This window comes from Vulpes lagopus, chromosome 3 (assembly GCF_018345385.1).
Source record: "Vulpes lagopus strain Blue_001 chromosome 3, ASM1834538v1, whole genome shotgun sequence".
In the NCBI taxonomy this organism is placed as follows: Eukaryota; Metazoa; Chordata; class Mammalia; order Carnivora; family Canidae; genus Vulpes; species Vulpes lagopus.
This window is the reverse complement of record NC_054826.1, coordinates 31,465,275-31,484,207: the sequence shown is the minus strand read 5'-3', so window position 1 is coordinate 31,484,207 and position 18,933 is coordinate 31,465,275. Positions and strand designations below refer to the sequence as shown.

The 18,933-nt window shown below is 39.1% G+C and overlaps 1 long non-coding RNA gene and 1 pseudogene across 2 annotated transcripts in view; one reads left to right on the top strand and one right to left on the bottom strand.

The window, feature by feature from the left end:
• Positions 1-11,303: 11,303 nt before the first annotated feature.
• Positions 11,304-12,469, top strand: LOC121486982 (annotated as a pseudogene).
• A 1,272-nt stretch (positions 12,470-13,741) lies between these two features.
• Positions 13,742-18,933, bottom strand: part of LOC121487937 — a 109,738-nt gene continuing 104,546 nt past the window's right edge. For both annotated transcript variants that reach the window (XR_005986945.1, XR_005986944.1), the window contains 2 exons: positions 14,819-14,992; positions 13,742-14,209 (listed from right to left, as the gene is read on the bottom strand). This is a non-coding gene — a long non-coding RNA (uncharacterized LOC121487937). The remainder of the gene's footprint in view (positions 14,210-14,818; positions 14,993-18,933) is intronic.

The window sequence follows — 18,933 nt, the reverse complement described above, 5'->3', positions numbered from 1 at the left end:
TGAGTAGGGGGCCCAATGCAGGGCTCCATCCTAGGACCCTGAGATCATGACCTGAGCCAAAGGCAGTCACTTGACTGACTGAGGCCCCAGTCACCCATAAAATGCAAGTTCTTGACAATTTTTAAAATTAATGAAGCTCACAAAAGTGACAGCTGAAAAAACATAGCTATTTGTCATCACTCCTACTATAGGCATTTCATCTGCATATTGACTATCTCCATGCGTAGATCACTAATCTCTATAGTCTAAATATATGTGAATTTAGAGAAGAAACTCGAAATCAAGAAATGACAGCTTTGAAAATAGTTAACTTATTTTCAGTCAATTTTCTATTCTCTTCTTTACCTCCCCTGTATTTTCTTTCAAAAGCTATCAGGAAATAAGTGTTCTCAGACTTCATAAGCTACCTTCCTTTTAGAGATGTTTAAAAGGGAGGGGGAATAATTATCTTACTTTTAGCCACTTAAAATTGATTACTCTTATTAATACAACACTTTAAATTAGTATTTCATTTGCTTTACTTCTTGCAAGCATGGGCCTTGTCTAAGTTTTGTTTCATGGTAGGCAACGTCATTTTCATAGTGAATCATATAACAGAGTAGGCAGTTGATCGAATGTGATCAGTAGGTGCTGTGAGGTGCTCCAGCACATACGCTGTATGGGAAATGACCCATTAGGAAGTGACCATGGTGCTAGAAAATGGACCCAGGCACTCAGGAGATAACATGGTATTCTTCATGGAATCAGCACACACACTGCCTGTGGCTCTTTCCTCTCTTCCAACTTTTTCTTGTAGACACTACTTCTTAGCAGCCTTCAGCCATTCTTTTTCACTCCTTCAAACATGCCAAGCTATTTCCCTGTTATTGGGCTCTTCTCTCTGTTCCCTGAGAACCTTTAATTCCTTCTGTGAGTGACAGATAGTAGAACTATGCTGTGCAATTCAGATACTAGCTCCATGCTGCTTTTTATATTTAAATTAAAATTATAGTTGACTCTTGAACAAGAGGAGTCTAAGGGTCCTGACTCCCTCTAGTCAAAAATCTGATTACTTTTGACTACCCCCAAATGTAATTACTAATAGCTTACTGTTGACTGGAAGCTTTTCTGAAAACATAAGTAGTTGATTAAGACTTATTTTGTAGGTTGTATGTGTTATATACTGTATTCTTAAAATAAAATAAGCTAAAGTAACTGTTAAGAAAATCATAAGGAAGAGAAAACACATTTACAGTGTCGTACTTAAAAAAAATCCACATGTAAGTGGATTGGTGTAGTCAAACCTGTGTTGGTCAAGGATCAACTGTGCATAAAATTACAAATTCAATTTGTCACACTAGCTACACTTCAATGTTCACAGTAGCTAGTAGGTATTATACTGGACCACACAAATATAGATCACCTCCATCACTGCAGAAAAGTTCTATTAGATAACATTATTCTAGAAAATAAGTTCCTTTAGGGCAGAGCTCACTGTCCATCGTGTTCCCTGTTGTATTCTAGTGCCCATCACAAAGCCTGGACTGTGGTAGGTGCTCAAATATCTATTGAATCAAAGTATAAATGAATGGATTAAATAATGAAAGGATTACTGAACAACTACTAGTAAGGAAGATCTTACATTAAGATTAAGAACTAGAATGGATAGTTAGGGTCAGTTATTTGAAAAGGATTCAAATTCCAGCACTGAGTTGGATAGGTTGCCATAAAATACACTATGTATGTAATTGTTGGTTGTTCCCTCATCTTCTTCCAACACTAGAACAAAGGCTCCCTGAGAACAGGGAGTTCTCTTATTCACTACTGTGTCCTCAACACCCAGAGCAGAGCCTATCTGTGGTAAGGAAACATACCAGCTTGTCCCTTTGTGCATCCTCATTTTCATCTCTAAAAATAAAATGAAAATTTCACTTTTAGAAGACGGTGCATATCCATTTCCAAAATACTTCACTTATATCATTACCTTTCATATTGCCTTCCCAATTTTGTTTTCTTAAAGAGATGTTTTAATCTATAGATCTTTGTTTTAAATCTATAGGTCTCTCCTTGTTCTCAGTGACTATTTGACACTGAATGTGGTCTCCAACTCCTATTGCCTTTTCTTCACTCCTCAGGCTGTGGCCGTGCTTAGCACTTCCTCTTTCAATCCACATCCATACCAGGGTGTCTACTTTTTTCATTTTGACAATTAGCTGTCACCCCATAGCTAAGGATCTAGTGGCTGCAAATGAGTTAAAGTGTTCCTTTTCCAGGAAAACAGGAGACCTCAGCAAGATTTCTTGGAGTCAACTTAATTCTGAATCTTAGTTACCTCTGCAAGGCTCAGATTCAACCTCTTCTCCTTCATAAAGCCTTTCCTTTCTCTCAGAATTAAATGTGAACGTGCTTTTGACTTGAGCCTAAGCACATGCAAAGTCATTTACTCAAAGTCAGAAGATGCCCAAGCACAGCACCCCAGAGTCCATCTAGACCACAGTCATCCCTATATCCGCTCACAGCAATTCATCTATTCCTTTCCTATGACAGAGATTACCATCTATCTTGTACTATAATGATTTATTCTTGGGTCTTATCTCTATAAGACAGCAATTCATCTTTATATATCACTCAGCCTTACACAGAATAAGCACTCAATAAGTGATTTTCATGTGAATGAGACAGAGTGTCTTGCGTTGGGCCCATGCTTTGGATTTCATATTCTTAGCTAACAATATCTTTGCAAGATGGGAAGAGGAAGTCTTTCAGTCTTGTGAAATGAAAATAACAAACTTTCTGTGAAATATACAGGACTTAATATTGTAGGATTTAAAAGTGATCAGAAACTCCACCCCAATCTAAATTTTCACTCATGTTAGCCTATCATTGTAAGGACAATTGGTAGGGGGTAGGAGAAGCCAAATTATAAAAAGTGGCACTTTAAAAAAAAAGATTTTATTTATTTGAGAGAGAGAGAGCACATCCACACAAACCAAGGTAAAGGCAGAGGAAGAGGGAGAAGCAGACTCCCTGCTGAGCAGGGAGTCCAATGCAAGGCTTGATCCCAGGATTCTGGGAGATGTTTAACCAACTTAGCCTCCCAGGCACCCCTGAAAAGTGGCACATTTTTATTATTTAGATAATAAGTTAGAATGAAGATCTTGTTAAATATGGGTTGAAGAGGCCATTCACGAAATGACACCCACAAAAACAAAGAGGGTCATGAGACTCGTAGAAAGGTAGTCAAGACAGATAGGGGCTTTTTAAACTAATTATTCCCTCCCCAAGTTATGGCACAGACCCTGTTGCTTCAACGCTCATTCTCCTCAATGTTATCAGCCCATGCTTACTTCTGGTAATAGTTCCTAAAATTTCAGCATTTAGACACATACATTTGAGTTATAGCTTTTTTTTTTAAGATTTTATTTATTTTTTCATGAGAGAGGTAGAGTACTGGTCACAAGACACCATCAAGTCAAAGTGTGGGGCTAAGGTCTTTTGAGAATCTCCTGGGGAAAGACATTTTCTTCCTTTTTTGGAGGTTTACTGAATAATCAGAGTGAAGTAATCCTAAAGTGATTGAGGGTCACCACATAGAATCTAAGAACACCAACACAGAGGAAAGAAGAGATAAAGAAATGGAGAAATATATGGTCCTTATGATACTGCTTAGATTCCTGATCCATCTATATCTGAAGCCAGCCAGAATCAACCCTGAATATTTTAAGCACATGAGCTAAAAACTCTTTTTTTCTTTTGCTAAAGCCAGTTTGATTTGGGCTGCTGCCATTTACAACCAAGCAAGATCTGAGTAATAACCTAGTTTACTAGGAAAAGTGGTAGGACCAAGAGTCAAATCTAAGAATGTCTCTCAAGTTAAAATTTAGGTGAGTTTTTCATTGTATCACAAGTTCTCATTTGAGGTGGGGAGGGGCATGAGATTTCAAAATCACTTGGAAGAACTTTTCTAATAGATACATTTACTCTCAATAGTCCCCTGCCCCCACAGAAACTAGAATAAATGAAAACTGAGGGATGGGAGGAAAGAAGGGAAATGAAAAGTATAAGCAAATATACTTTGAGAAAACTCCCTGGGCAGCCTGGGTGGCTCAGGGGTTTAGCGCCGCCTTCAGCCCAGGGTGTGATCCTGGAGACCGGGGATCTAGTCTCATATCAGGCTCCCTGCATGGAGCCTGCTTCTCCCTCTGCCTGTGTCTCTGCCTCTCTCTCTCTCTCTCTCTCTCTGTGTGTGTGTGTGTGTGTGTGTGTGTGTGTGTGTGTATTCTCATGAATAAATAAATAAAATCTTAAAAAAAAAAGAAAAAAGAAAAAAGAAAACAAAACTCCCTGAGTGAGTCATACATCCCTAGCTGTAAAACAACTCTACTCTCTCATGTTGCTTTGTTACATTGAGTGCCATGGGCTCCATTATGGTACAGCAGTGAGGCTCCAACTTAAAGCACTGTCTCACACTTTATGAATCAAATATCTGGTTTCTGAACTAGCAACAATGAACTATGCATTGGAGAGTTTTCCTTCCTAAAGGAACAGATCCACTTCTCTGGGTCCCCGGAATAAAATTAAATTTTACAACTGCAGGAGCAAAGTGCATAACAATCAGGTTTCTGGAGAGTGAAATCCACCAATGACTACTGGAGGGCCACTTTGTCTCCTCACCAAACAGAAATGATCATATCCTCAAGGATGTAGAACAAAGTACCAGTTGTCAGCTCCTGTACAAATTTCTTGTTCTTTGGAATGTTTACCTAATTTTGCACAGATTAGGCTATGTTGTTAATAGATCTCAGCCATATAAAGGTAATGAAAATCTACTTTTGGATATTACCTAGAAAAAAACAGCAGGGTTTTACAAAGGCTTTGGACTGAAAAGCTAAGACAGACTGTTGGGCAGGTCTGTGCCTAAAGCAGGAATGGCAAATAGGCCAACTCTGAACACTTAGCAGTGCCTGCCAGGAACACAAATTGAAAAGAACTGTGAAGTCTCCTATAGATCCAATGGGAAAGGATATTAGATCAATTACTGATGTCTATCACAGTCATGGAAAGGGAAAGTAGTAGCTTGAGTGCAATCTACTTATCCTCTCTGACCTAAACCGTCCACGACTAACAAAGGCCTGCAGTTTTATTTTTCAACTTGTACAACTCTGTGTAAATATTCTCAAATATGTGACTGTATTGGAACTTGGCCATTATTTTGCAGCTATATTTCAACAAATTGGCTTATTTTGAGAAATAACCCTTAAGCTGTGTCAGCCACATCCACAGCTACACCTTTACTGACTTTTTCAGGAAAACTTTTCTTCCACAGTTTTCTTCCAGTTTGTACAAGTGAACAGGATGGATATAAATTGATAAGTTTCACCTTTAGGAAGAGATACCGTATCATTCTGGGAAAAGCTAAGTTACATAAATTAAATTTTATATCAATCTTCCTTCTTCCAATATCAGCTCTGCATCCTTATACTAATCATTTGGCCTTTCTGGCACCTATTAGCTGTGGGAATGCCCCACTGAAATAATGCATGTAAAAATGCTCTGGCTATTGGGAAGTACTATATAATTAGGACTTTTTACTCTGGAGAAATCACTATGTAGCATTCAGAGATCTTTTGCTAATTGCAAGCCCCTAAAAGTCTATCTATTTCAGTTTCACTGAGGATTAAGTGAACTCAAACTCACCATGCAGGGTGACAAGTTTGGTGAGAACTCTTAAATTGACTCACCTGATACCTTTAGCCTTGTCACCCTGCTGAGAATTATTCCAACCTCCTTCCAGGACACTTAGAGTTCTCTTACTGAACTCCCCACTCTGATCTATCTTTATCTCTTACTAGAATAGAAAATGTTCATGTTGCCATTGTCGATCCTATAAAGCTGCCATTCTCATTATTCCTGCCCAGACTACCACTGTTGACTCTATCCTGAGCCTATTAACACAGGTTCCAAACTCCTCAAACCTCTAGCTTTGTTTATCTTCTATTGAATTACGTGAGCAATGTGCATTGGCTCTATCTTTGCATCAAACCGGTACTTTGGGGAGTTGTCATTTTTATATCCACATGTCTCTCCTTGAACCCTTCTTCTGTTCTAATTTTATATTTTTCTTCACTCCCATCTGTCTTTACTTTTTTAAAACTATAAAACTAATTGTTATTTGGGGCTTGTAGATAAGAAAATTAATGTCCATAAAGGCTAATGAGAAGTGTCCAAGGTCACAGAGATCGTACATATTGGGGATAGAATTTAAACTCCAGTGTGCATGGCTTAAAAGTGCCCACTCCTTTCAGAATATAATAGTGCTTTTCAAATCCTCAGTCTTCCAGCTGTCTTCATCCTGTACCTCACGTCACAACTGCACTAAAAAAGTCTATGACAAAATCTGTTCATCATCTAAGACACAGATACACCATTATTGCAAGCACAATTTAAATACTAAGCAGCATTGCTGAACTTGATGATTTGGGACAAAATCCCAAATATCTAGGGGCCTTTAAGAAGAGTAATAGGGGAAAAGCTATAGGTCAGCATTACTGGTCACTTGTTTAGGACAGAATAAGAATTTTAAATGTGTCCATTTGGCTAGCTGGAAATGAATATGCAGGTCAAATCTTTATGGTTTTCATAGGTTATGTCAGAGGAGAACAGAAGTACTCCATTTTGTTCCAAAACTCTGGACTTGGGAAAATTACCAGGTTTAAAACTATAGAACCCAGAGTTTATTTTCCTAGTCAATAATTTGAGAGTAAGTGAAATGAAGATCAAGAAGGTCAAAGGATTACCCAACATTCAGGACTGCTGATACTTCTCCAAGTGTCAGACTTATAGCAGACTATGAGATCACACATATGGATTCCTTAGCTGAACCCAGTAGTGCTTGGTGATGTAACTGGCCGACATTCGGGACAAGCTCCTTCCTTATGTAGTACAGTCTAGTAGGATGTAATTTGGGAACTTGCAGCCCCTGGGTCATAGTTCAAGCAGGACTGACTGCAGCTAAGTAGTTTTTCCACATACCCAAACCTACGCTCTTTTGGTGAAACTAACATTGCCTAATGTTCCTTAAAGCAATATTTCTGTAAGAGGTCAGCTAGTAGGTGCTCTACACTTTCAGCAAGTTTGTAAAATATAGTTCAAACATATTTAATTTGTTCAGATTTATACTATCATTTATTGGTGCCTTTGCTATGTTAATGAGCCCCTTGACACTAAGAAATGACTGTATATTACTTTTTTTTTAAGATTTTATTTATTTGACAGACAGAGAGAGAGTGACAACACAAGCAGCAGGGAGTGGGAGAGGGAGAAGCAGACTCCCCACTGAGCAGGGGAGCCTGACACACAAGCTCAATCCCAGGACCCTGGGATCATGACCTGAGCTGAAGGCAGACGCTTAACAGACAGAGCCACCAGGAGCCCCAACTATATATTACTCCTCATGCCTTATTGCACACTAAATAGCACAACTGACCCAAGGAATACAGTTTGGGAAACTGTGCCCACTACTCAACCCACAGTTTGGATTAAATGCTTCACACACCAGACAGGTTTCCTCTTTACCCTTTGCTCTTGTTTTTTAATGAAGCCCTAAAGAACAGAAATCTCCATAACATAACTAGTGTTTATACAAACTCAGGAGCAAAATAAAAATGCCAGTGAAAATTAGACAAATAGAACAATAACAAACAGCCTTAGCTCAGTATTTTTCTTCCTTCATGTAGCAAAAGATTGTTTCTTATGGAGTGAATTGAAGTCTGCTCCATAACAGGTACTTTGGTAGGGACAGACATGAACCAGAAGACCCTGTCACAAGCTTTGAAGGGCTGTCAATGGCAGCTACAGAATTTATATACATTAGAAATTAGGGCCAATTAGTCTGACAGGATGAATGGGAACTTGGGGAGAGTTTGGTGACCTGCCTTGATTTTGAGTGTGCAGAGCAACATCACTGCTACATTGAATAAATTGTTGAAGGGCAAAATTTGGCAGGGTTGAAAGAAATTGTGGAAAGATGATATCCCTGGGCCTCCCCTTGGTTCTGCCATTAGAAACAGGCCTTGTAACTGGGGAGACACATGACAAAACAGATTATCATACAGAAAGGAGTGCTCTAAACAAGGAACAGCATATTGTGCTCAGGGAGACCAGAACAGTTAATTTACTCTAGGGACATTTTAATCTACATCCAAAACAGAAAAAAATATTTCAAATTGCTGTTAGATAGCCATTTTGCAAAAAGAAAACACAGTATTCTCACTTGTTGCCCTATGGAAGGAGACATTGTATAACACAGTCTCTTGAACAAAAATAAAAACAATGTACTGGTTTGATGCTTAGTCTATGTACTTTCAAAACTTTTTATTATCAGAGCTGGACTGGGAACAGAAAATGCATGTTCTTATACTGTCTATCCTCAAACAAATGATCTTAAATCCTTTTATCTGGGGATTCAGTTTCTTCACCCATATATTGGGAGAATTGAACTACGGTATCAAGAAAGTCCATCTTGGCTTTAAAATAATATGATTTTATAATATTCTTCAATGCTTCTTAGGATTCAGATAGTGGTTAAATAATTAGGCTCTGAGTATAAATCCCAGGTTTGACGTTTGCTGTTTCTGTGATTTTGAACATTAATTAATTACTCCTTCTTGGTCTTTTTTCCCTAACCTATAAAATAAGGATAATAAGAATACCTGCCTCATATGTTTTGGAAAAGATTAAATCAAAGTAATGCATTTGAGTACTTCAGTTAGTTGCTACCGCCTAGTTGCAGGTCAATACATAGAAGTTACCAACACTAATATAGCTTTAAGTTTTACGCAGAGTCTATTTCAATGACTAGTGTACAGTGCTCATTGAACAGGGCACATCCCAGCCTGTGTTCAATCATTAACCTTATTTTTACTTCTTAGACCTAGTTCTATGCAGAACCTTATTTATGCAACATATATTTAATGTAGTACTTATTAAGTGCTGGATACTCATCTAAACACTTGAAAAATATGTCATTTAATCTTTCCACAACCCTATGAGTGGGGTATTATATTAAGTGCTCACTTTATAAATAAGAAAACAGAGGCACAGCATGGGTAAGTAGCATGCCCTAAAGCATGTGCCAACAACTAGTTTGTACCAGGGCTAGGATTTGGACCCATGCAGCCTGGCTCTAGAGCCTATACTCCTAAACACTGACCCTGCTAGCCTTGTATATCACTCACCACCCGCTTATCCCTTCCAGCATGGCTTACTGTTCTCTCAGTGGTCCAAACAGACCAAGCTTCCTGGCTCATTCACACTGCTATGAGCCCACCTTCCCTCCCATCACTTCATAAGTTACCATGTAGCCTCTCCCAGGTCCTATATTAACCTTAATAGACATCATTCAAGGTTTGCAACTCTCTCCTGTGCAAAGTTATCAGTTTTTCCTTCACTTACTCTGTATTCCCCTGTCTGGGTCAATACCACTTAACACAGAGGGGTCAGGGTAACAGATTCTTATTTCTCACGTGTCTGGCCCTGCCTACTCCTACTAAATTATAATTCCAAGAGAACAGGATCCGTAGCATCCTTCTGCATTGGGGTCTCATGGTTGGTTGTAGGTCTTAAGATAGCCCTAGAAAATTCCTTCTGACTTGAAACATTAGGATGCATGCCTTTTATTTGATGTCATTTTTCCCCTTAAGCAAATTTGAGAACAATGGAAACTGAAGTCTCAGTTGACAAAAGCTAGTCTAGAGTGACATCTGGTGGCCATTTTTTCAAAGGTTCACAAATACTGCTCCTTATAGGTAAGGTTCATTCCTTAGCGGAAAGTTGCATTATCCATCAAAGCATATGTCACATCTTCTTCACAGGAAGAGTCAGATGAGATCATATGAGCAAAATCCCTTCCATACTCAATAAGTCATAAAAATATGGAGCACTTTCCCTTCAGAAGGAGAGACCACTGGTACCAAGGCCCAAGTTTAGAGATAGAAGTTGAAGTCTCATAGTGCAGTACTTGTTGTTAGCTGTTAAAGAATAGGCAAGTCCCATTGCCCCTTGGAGCTTCAGTTACTATGTAAATGTTTTTAGATCTGTGTTTTTATGTATATGTTTTTCCATATTTTTATATGTATATTTTAATACTGGGACTAAACTCAAGCTATACTTTTCTTTCTATAAAAGAGTATCATCTACAATATATAGAATTTCCCCTAAATTTTAAGTGCCAAGTTGGTAGTTATCATCTCCCATTTAAATACCACCTCTTTTACACAAAATGAACCAAAATCAAAAGGTTAAAAGTAGTCACCTAAAAAGTGGTAACAACAGTACCATTCATACTTGTAAGAGCGGCAATAATAGCTAACATGTGCCATGTCAAGTATTTTTGTATATATGTTGCCTCATACTACTGAACGCAGAAGCTGAGAAGACACCAGCACCACCAGAGAGTCACAAACTGCACATTGTGGCCCAGGATGCCACAGGGAAAGTAGGGACACATGAAGGCGTGGGGGACACACGATCCCCCATAGGATCATCCGCCTTACCTGAGGACATCAACACTGGACTAAAAGCTAGCCTGCCCTAACTTTACATTCCGTTCCTTTTTCCAACAGCCCTATCTGTAGTCAGATGGGAACAGAACAATCCTCAAGTGGAAGATGAAGTGTGTAAGGCATATTAATATGCAAGGCTAACCTGCCATATCCCAACTTCTCCGCGAGAGGCACCCAAGACCAAGTCAGGCTCAAACTGGGGCGGGGGAGAGGGTGGAGAGTGTAAAGTCTAAAACTGGAAGCAATATTGAGGCTGTGATATCAGACTGAACAGATATTTTTGTGCATGGAAAAATTAGACTGTTTATTATTATTGAACACGACAGCAGAAGCTATGAAACTCCAAGTACTGTCAGGGCTATAGAAAAGGGTGCACAGAGTGCACAGAGTGACAGACGGTAAGAAAGAATAAAGTTGTTTTCTGTTTGAGGCTTACCCCATCCAGTTCATTCAGTAAACTGCATTTACAGTCTTGGACTTGCATAGAATTGTACATTTTGATAGATGAGTAAGCAAAGGAAACAACCCAGCACAAAACCTCTGAGAGAATGGGACAGACCTGGAACACAAGAGATAGTGAAGAAAAGAGTATTTTACAATTGCTTTTCCCTGTCAAGAAAATTACACAAAACATGAATGCTCTGAAACAGGAAAGAAATCTGTAACACACAAAAGAAACTAGTGGAGCAAAGGAATACTACCATTACACGAACTCTATGAAAGAACTAGGAGTTACCCAAAGCACAATACTAGGTCAGTGACATGAAGGTAGGCTTAAGGAAAAAAAAAAACAAAACAAACACACACACACACACACACACACATAATGCTTAAGTTTAAGTTTAAAAAAAAAGGACTTGATTGGGATGAAAATGGTTAGAGAAAGTATAGCAAGTACCTGGAAGGAGACCATGGAGGACCACTATATTAATAATTGTTCTCCTGAACAATTGCAATAGAAAAAAAGATTATTCGGGATGCCTGGGTGGCTCAGTGGTTGAGCATCTGCCTTCAGCTCAGGGCGTGGTCCTGGGGTCCTGGGATCAAGTCCCGCATCAGGTTCCCTGCAGGGAGTCTGCTTCTCCCTCTGCCTAGGTCTCTGCCTCTCTCTATGTCTCTTATGAATAAATAAAATCTTTTTTTAAAAAAAAGGAAGAAAAGATTATTCAAATATGCACTGCATGAAAATATATATAGAAATGAAGCAGGAGTTTCTATGAAGGTCTGAAGTTTCTGGTTTTCTGGGAGAAAAAGGGTCTACTCAGAGTTGTTTTACTTCAAAATCAAAAGCATCTCCTTTCCAGCCAACACTGAGTGATGGGGATCTCTCAGGACAACTGGCACAAGTGGCAGCCCCACCATGAGAAATGGGAATAGGAGCTGAGACACCACATTACCAACACTGAATTGATGCCTGCCACTGTTTTAGGGAGGCAACAAGTAGCATGCCTTGAGGCTGGACACAGGGAACTTCTCCTGGAGTACCAAGTGCTGTACATACAAAACAAAGATTACTGACATGGACTACAGTATATCTAATAACCAACTGGTCCCACCAAGACCCCAGTGAAGAATGGAATCATTCTCAATAATAGCACATTGTCCCAACAGTGGTATGGGTCCCACTCTGTACTGTCCTTGCACTGTAAGAAGGGAGTCAAACAGACTCCTGAAGATGAAGAGATTTTAAACACAAAAATAAGAACAGTTCAGAAGAAATAGGATTCAAAGACAAAGGAATGCCAAAATCAGCATCTTTTGGAGGAGCAGTTCCAGCAGAGCAAGCTTCTTGAGTGCACAGCTTCAAGGCCAGGCCAGTGTAGTCAAGCATGTGGCTATGCGCCAGAGAGCAGAGAGCTGAAGCTCTGAGGAAAATCAGGCCCCAAAAAGGGGCCTTCCCCCACCCTCCAGTTGCCCCTAGGCAATAAATAAAACAATACCAACAAAAACAAAACAAAGCATAACAACAACAACAGAAAAAAAAAAAAAGAATACAGAAGAAGTGGTTACTGAAAGAAAGGTAATCTATATTAAGCCCGGACTTCTCAGTTTACATGCAAGCAGTTGGCAGAGCTTTGCTGTATAGTTTGGACAGGGAACTGTGTATTTGTAGAACATGGTCCCCAAAATATGAAGGATACATATTTGTAGACTTAGCCCGCTCTTCTCCTTTCAACTCTGAACTCATTCAAGTGCCTGTTCCATAGTCCATGGGATTATCTAACAGACCACTCAAAAGTACAATTTCTAAAACCAAACAGCCATCTTCTTCTAAATACTAGGTCTGAGTTTCTCTAAGTTAATGAAAACTACATTTCCCAGTTACTTGGGCAAAAAAAAACAATAGAGTTGTATTTGATTTAATTCCCTGATCCTCTACCTGTTTCTCTACCATTCACTGCATCTATTTAGAAATCCACTTTTTATTGGCTCCATTGATGGCTTTCTGTCTTTACTTTCATCCTTGCCTCCAGTAGTCTGCTCTAGGGGTGATCCTATGCTTCATCATCTAAGTCAGGGCATTTTGAATGGGAAAGGCACCAGGACAATAGGCATAAACTAAGACTGTCTTGCACAAGCCGGGTCATATGGTCACCCTATTTAATCTCAACACAACAGCTAATATGTCTCTTTAAAACCTAACTCAGAGTCTGCCCTCCTCTTTCTCAGCTTACTTGGTATAGAGGCCAAGGTCCTCTGGATGACCAGGAAAGCTTTCCATGACCTGCCTCCTTCTCACCCAGAGGCCTCTGACCTATCTCCTCTCTTTTCCTCTCCCTCCCTTTGTTCAGCCCCAAGTTCTGCTTTTATTCTTTCCTGTCATGCCTACTTTCTGCCTCAGAGCCTTTGCTTTGAGGTTCCTTCCACCCAGAAGGCTCTCTCCACTGGCATTACATCTATAGGACTTACTCTTTTAGTATCTTCCAGTCTTTGTTCAATGTCACCTTCTCAGTAGAATCTTCCCTGACAATTCTATTTGAAATTGCAAACTCCTCTCCTAGCCCCATGTCCCTTTCACTGCTCTTTTGTATAACACTATAACCTTCACATATTCTATAATCTTATCATGTTTTACTGTTTCTTACCACCCCAGCCCCACTAGAACCTAAATTCCTTGAGGACAGCATTTTTCTCTTTTTATTTGATTTAGTACTTATGGTACAACAGTAAATGGAAATAAATGAAGACCAAAGGAGAATAAGCAAAGGCTGTTTATTGTGAGCTTGCTCTAGCAAGGGAGTCAGCCACCATTGCTTCATTTTCAGAGACTTAAAGGCAGGCAGAGCATTGGGAAAGCTTTATAGTGAAAACAGATTTCAGGTGCGTCCCAACTGGATGCTGTTGTCAAAGAGAAGCTAAAGGTGGGCTTTTTATAAGTAGGACATGTATGTGATCAGTCAAGGGAGCATCTTAGGCTTTCTCTAGTTGGTTCTAAAATGGAAGAGAAGACTAGTATTAGGGAATGGCCAGTTATTAATCAAGTCCTGGCCATTTTGGACTAATGTTACAGAAGACAGCAGTCTGATTTCCTCCAAGTCTGACTCGGAGAGGTCTGGCTTCCTGGGTGATGAATGTAGACAAGAGGACTGATTTTCTGGGCAGAAAGCTGCAGGTTGTGAGTCAGAATTCTGGCCATTGTCCACTTGTGTATTCAGTCTTTCAAGTACCTGGCAGAGAGAACAGGGCTGAATATTTGTTGAATGAATGAATATCATTTGATTTCTACACAATCCCAAAATTTGTAGAACTAAATATACTTCTTAAAGATAGAAATATACATGATGGAAATATGGATAAAAATATGGTGATTATAAACTATATCATTTAAAGTCTTGATGTTATGGACATGGCCTCTTTCCCTTAGACCCCATGAACCAACCTCTACTAACTTCAAACTCTACTGTGGCAGCTTCTTCACCTCTGAAGCCTTCATAAAATTGAAGAGAGTTAGGGCCTTGATCTGGTTTAGGGTTTGGCTTAAAGAAATGGTGTAGCTGGTTTGATCTATCTAGATAATTCAAACCTTCTCCATATCAGCAATAAGGCTATTTTCTTTTCTTATAATTTGTGTGTTCACTGGAAAAAGGAAATTGGGAAACTCTAAGCCCTTATAAAGTACTGGAGCTGAACTTGAGCTCCTACATTTAACCAGGAAACTCAAAGATGGACATGCTGGAAAAGTCTACCCACCAGCAAAGAGCTTTCCAGAAATCCTGGCTTCAAATGTCTTCACATATAGTAGCCCTTGATAAGTTTAAATATAAGCCTGCTCTCACCTGGGTCTGGGGTTGAAACAGATAATACCTGTCCTGTCAGAGAAAACCTAATATAGGAATCTCTGCTTGGCAGCACCTCTGGGATCCAGCAGAATCATACACAAGCACAATATGGGATCCCCAACTGGGGTCCTTGAAGTGTTTTGTGATCAGGTTCAACCCTAAATGAGATAGCTGAAAGAGAACAAACAAAAACAGAAATAAACACAGGAGAAATCAGGAAGCCACAAATAAGAATCAGCTGATACAGACCTCAGAGGACTTCAAATATTGAAATTATCAAAGGTGAGAAAAGATAAATCTTAATATACTTACTTTTCAAAGCTAAGAGGTAAAATAAAAATGAGCAAGAAACCCAAATTTAGGAGGAAGTTTATCTGAATAGAATGGGAAGGGGATGCCAAGGGATCCCATACAGACATATTAGCAGAGGGTATTGTTCCATTTCTTAGGCTGGAGGTAGTTTCACAGATGTTTGGTTTATTATTATACATCATAATGCACATGAAATATTACATGAAGTAAAATCCAAATAGTACATAAAATACAATTTCAATATTAAGAAAAAAACATTTTAAGCACTTCTAAGAAGAAAGATACTTTCATTTTGTTTCTTCCTGAAGCCTCACTAAAATGATTCTCATTTTTTTGTATATTTTTTTATTGGAGTTTGATTTGCCAACATATAACACCCAGTGCTCATCCCGTCAAGTGCCCCCTTCAAGGCCCACCACCCAGTCACCCTAACCCCCCGCCCACCTCCCTTTCCACTACCCCTTGTTCGTTCCCCAGAGTCAGGAGTCTCTCATGTTCTGTCCCCCTCACTGATATTTCTCACTCATTTTCTCTCCTTTCCCCTTTAATCCCTTTCACTATTTTTTATATTCCCCAAATGAATGAAACCATATAATGTTTGTCCTTCTCCGATTGACTTATTTCACTCAGCATAATACCCTCCAGTTCCATCCACATCGAAGCAGATGGTGGGTATTTGTCATTTCTAATGGCTGAGCAATATTCCATTGTATACATAGACCACAGCTTCTTTATCCATTCATCTTTCGATGGACACCGAGGTTCCTTCCACAGTTTGGCTATTGTGGACACTGCTGCTATAAACATTGGGGTGCAGGTGTCCTGGTGTTTCATTGCATCTGTATCTTTGGGGTAAATCCCCAACAGTGCAATTGCTGGATCGTAGGGCAGGTCTATTTTTAACTCTTTGAGGAACCTCCACACGGTTTTCAGAGTGACTGTATCAGTTTACATTCACATTCCCACCAACAGTGCAAGAGGGTTCCCCTTTCTCCACATCCTCCCCAACATTTGTGGTTCCCTGTCTTGTTAATTTTCCCCATTCTCACTGGTGTGAGGTGGTATCTCATTGTGGTTTGATTTGCATTTCCCTGGTGGCAAGGGATGCAGAGCATTTTCTCATGTGCTGTTTGGCCATGTGTATGCCTTCTTTAATGAAATTTCTGTTCACGTCTTTTGCCCATTTCATAACTGGATTGTTTGTTTCTTTGCTTTTGAGTTTAATAAGTTCTTTATAGATCTTGGATATTAGCCCTTTATCTGATATGTCATTTGCAAATATCTTCTTCCATTCTTTAGGTTGTCTTTTAATTTTGTTGAGTGTTTCTTTTGCTGTGGAGAAGCTTTTTACCTGATTAAGTCCGTAGTTCACCTTTTCTTTTGTTTCCCTTACTGTCATAGATGTATCTTGTAAGAAGTTGCTGTGGCCAAGTTCAAAAAGGGTGTTGCCTGTGTTCTCCTCTAGGATTTTGATGGATTCTTATCTCACATTTAGAACTTTCATCCATTTTGAGTTTATCTTTGTGTATGCTGTTAGAGAATGGTCTAGTTTCATTCTTCTGCACAGGGCTGTCCAATATTCTCAGCATCATTTATTGAAGAGACTGTCCTTTTTCCAGTGGATAGTCTTTCCTGCTTTGTCAAATATTAGTTGACCATAGAGTTGAGGGCCCATTTCTGGGTTCTCAATCCTGTTCCATTGTGTCTGTTTTTGTTCCAGTACCACATTGTCTTGATGATCACAGCTGTGTAGTACAACTTGAAATCTGGCATGGTGATACCCCCAGCTATGGTTTTCTTTTTCAATATTCCCCTGGCTATTCGGGGTCTTTTCTGATTCCACACAAATCTTAAGATTATTTGTTCCAACTCTCTGAAGAAAGTCCATTGTATTTTGATAGAGATTGCATTGAACATGTAAATTGCCCTGGGTAGCATAGATGGTTTCACAATATTAATTCTTCCAATCCATGAGCATGGAATATTTTTCCATCTCTTTGTGTCTTCTTCAATTCCTTTGAGAAGCATTCTGCAGATTTTAGAATAAAGATCCTTTACCTCTTTGTTAGGTTTATTCCTAGGTATCTTATGCTTTTGGGTGCAATTGTAAATGGGATTGACTCCTTAATTTCTCTTTCTTCAGTCTCATTGTTAGTGTATAGAAATGCCACTGATTTCTGGGAATTGATTTTGTATCCTGCCATATTGCTGAATTGCTGTATGAGTTCTAGCAATCTTGGGGTGGAGTCTTTTGGGTTTTCTATGTACAGTATCATGTCACCTGCAAAGAGGGAGAGTTTGACTTCTTCTTTGCCAATTTGAATGCCTTTTATTTCTTTTTGTTGCCTGATTGCTGAGGCTAGGACTTCCAGTACTATGTTGAATAGCAGTGGTGAGAGTGGACATCCTGTCTTAGGGGATCCTGATCTTAGGGTGTTCCTGATCTTAGGGGAAATGCTCTCAGTTTTTCCCCATTGAGAATATTTGCTGTGGGATTTTCATAGATGGCTTTTAAGATGCTGAGGTATGTTCCCTCTATCCCAACACTCTGAACAGTTTTGATCAGGAATGGATGTTGTATTTTGTCAATGCTTTCTCTGCATCTATTGAGAGGATCATATGGTTCTTGTTTTTTCTCTTGTTGATGTGACCTATCACATTGATTGTTTTACGAGTGTGAACCAACCTTGCATCCCGGGGATAAATCCCACTTGGTCATGGTGAATAATCTTCTTAAGTACTGTTGGATCCTATTGGCTAGTATCTTGTAGAATTTTTGCATCTGTGTTCATCAGGGATATTGGTCCATAATTCTCCTTTTTGGTGGGGTCTTTGTCTGGTTTTAGAACTGAGGTGATGCTGGCCTCATAAAACAAGTTTTTAAGTATTCCATCCCTTTCTATCTTTCAGAACAGCTTTAGTAGAATAGGTATTGTTTCTTCTTTAAACATTTGATAGAATTCCCCTGGGAAATTCATCTATCCTTGGATTTTTGTGTCTTGGGAGGTTTTTGATGACTGCTCCAATTTCCTCCCTGGTCATTGGCTTGTTCATGTTTTCTAGTTCTTCTTGTTCCAGTTTTGGTAGTTTGTGGTTTTCCAGAAATGCATCTATTTCTTCTAGATTGGCTAATTTATTGGCATATACCCATTCATAATGCGTTTTTAAAATCATTTGTATTTCCTTGGTATTGGTTGTGATCGGTCCTCTTTCATTCATGATTTTATTAATTTGAGTCTTTTCCCTTTTGTTTTTAATAAGGCTGGCTAATTGTTTATCTTATTAATTCTTTCAAAGAACCAACTCCTGGTTTTGTTGATCTGTTCTACAGTTCTTCTGGTCTACATTTCATTGAGTTCTGCTTGAATCTTTATTATCTCTCTTCTGCTTGATGTCAGTTTTATTTGCTGTTCTTTCTCCAGTTCTTTTTGGTGCTAGGTTAGCTTGTGTACTTGAGTTTTTTCCAATTTTTTGAGGGATGCTTGTATTGTGATGTATTTCCCCTCTCAAGACTGCTTTTGCTGTGTCCCAAAGATTTTGAATGGTTGTATCTTCATTTTCATTAATTTCCATGAATCGTAAATTATTCTCTAATTTCCTGGTTGACCCATTCGTCTTTTAGTAGGATGCTCTTTAACCTCTATGTGTTTGAGTTTCTTCCAGATTTCTTCTTGTGATGGAGTTCTAGTTTCAAAGCATTGTGGCCTGAAAATATTTAGGGAACAATCCCAGTATTTTGGTACTGGTTGAGAACTGGTTTGTGACCCAGTATGTGGTCCATTCTGGAGAAAGTTCCATGT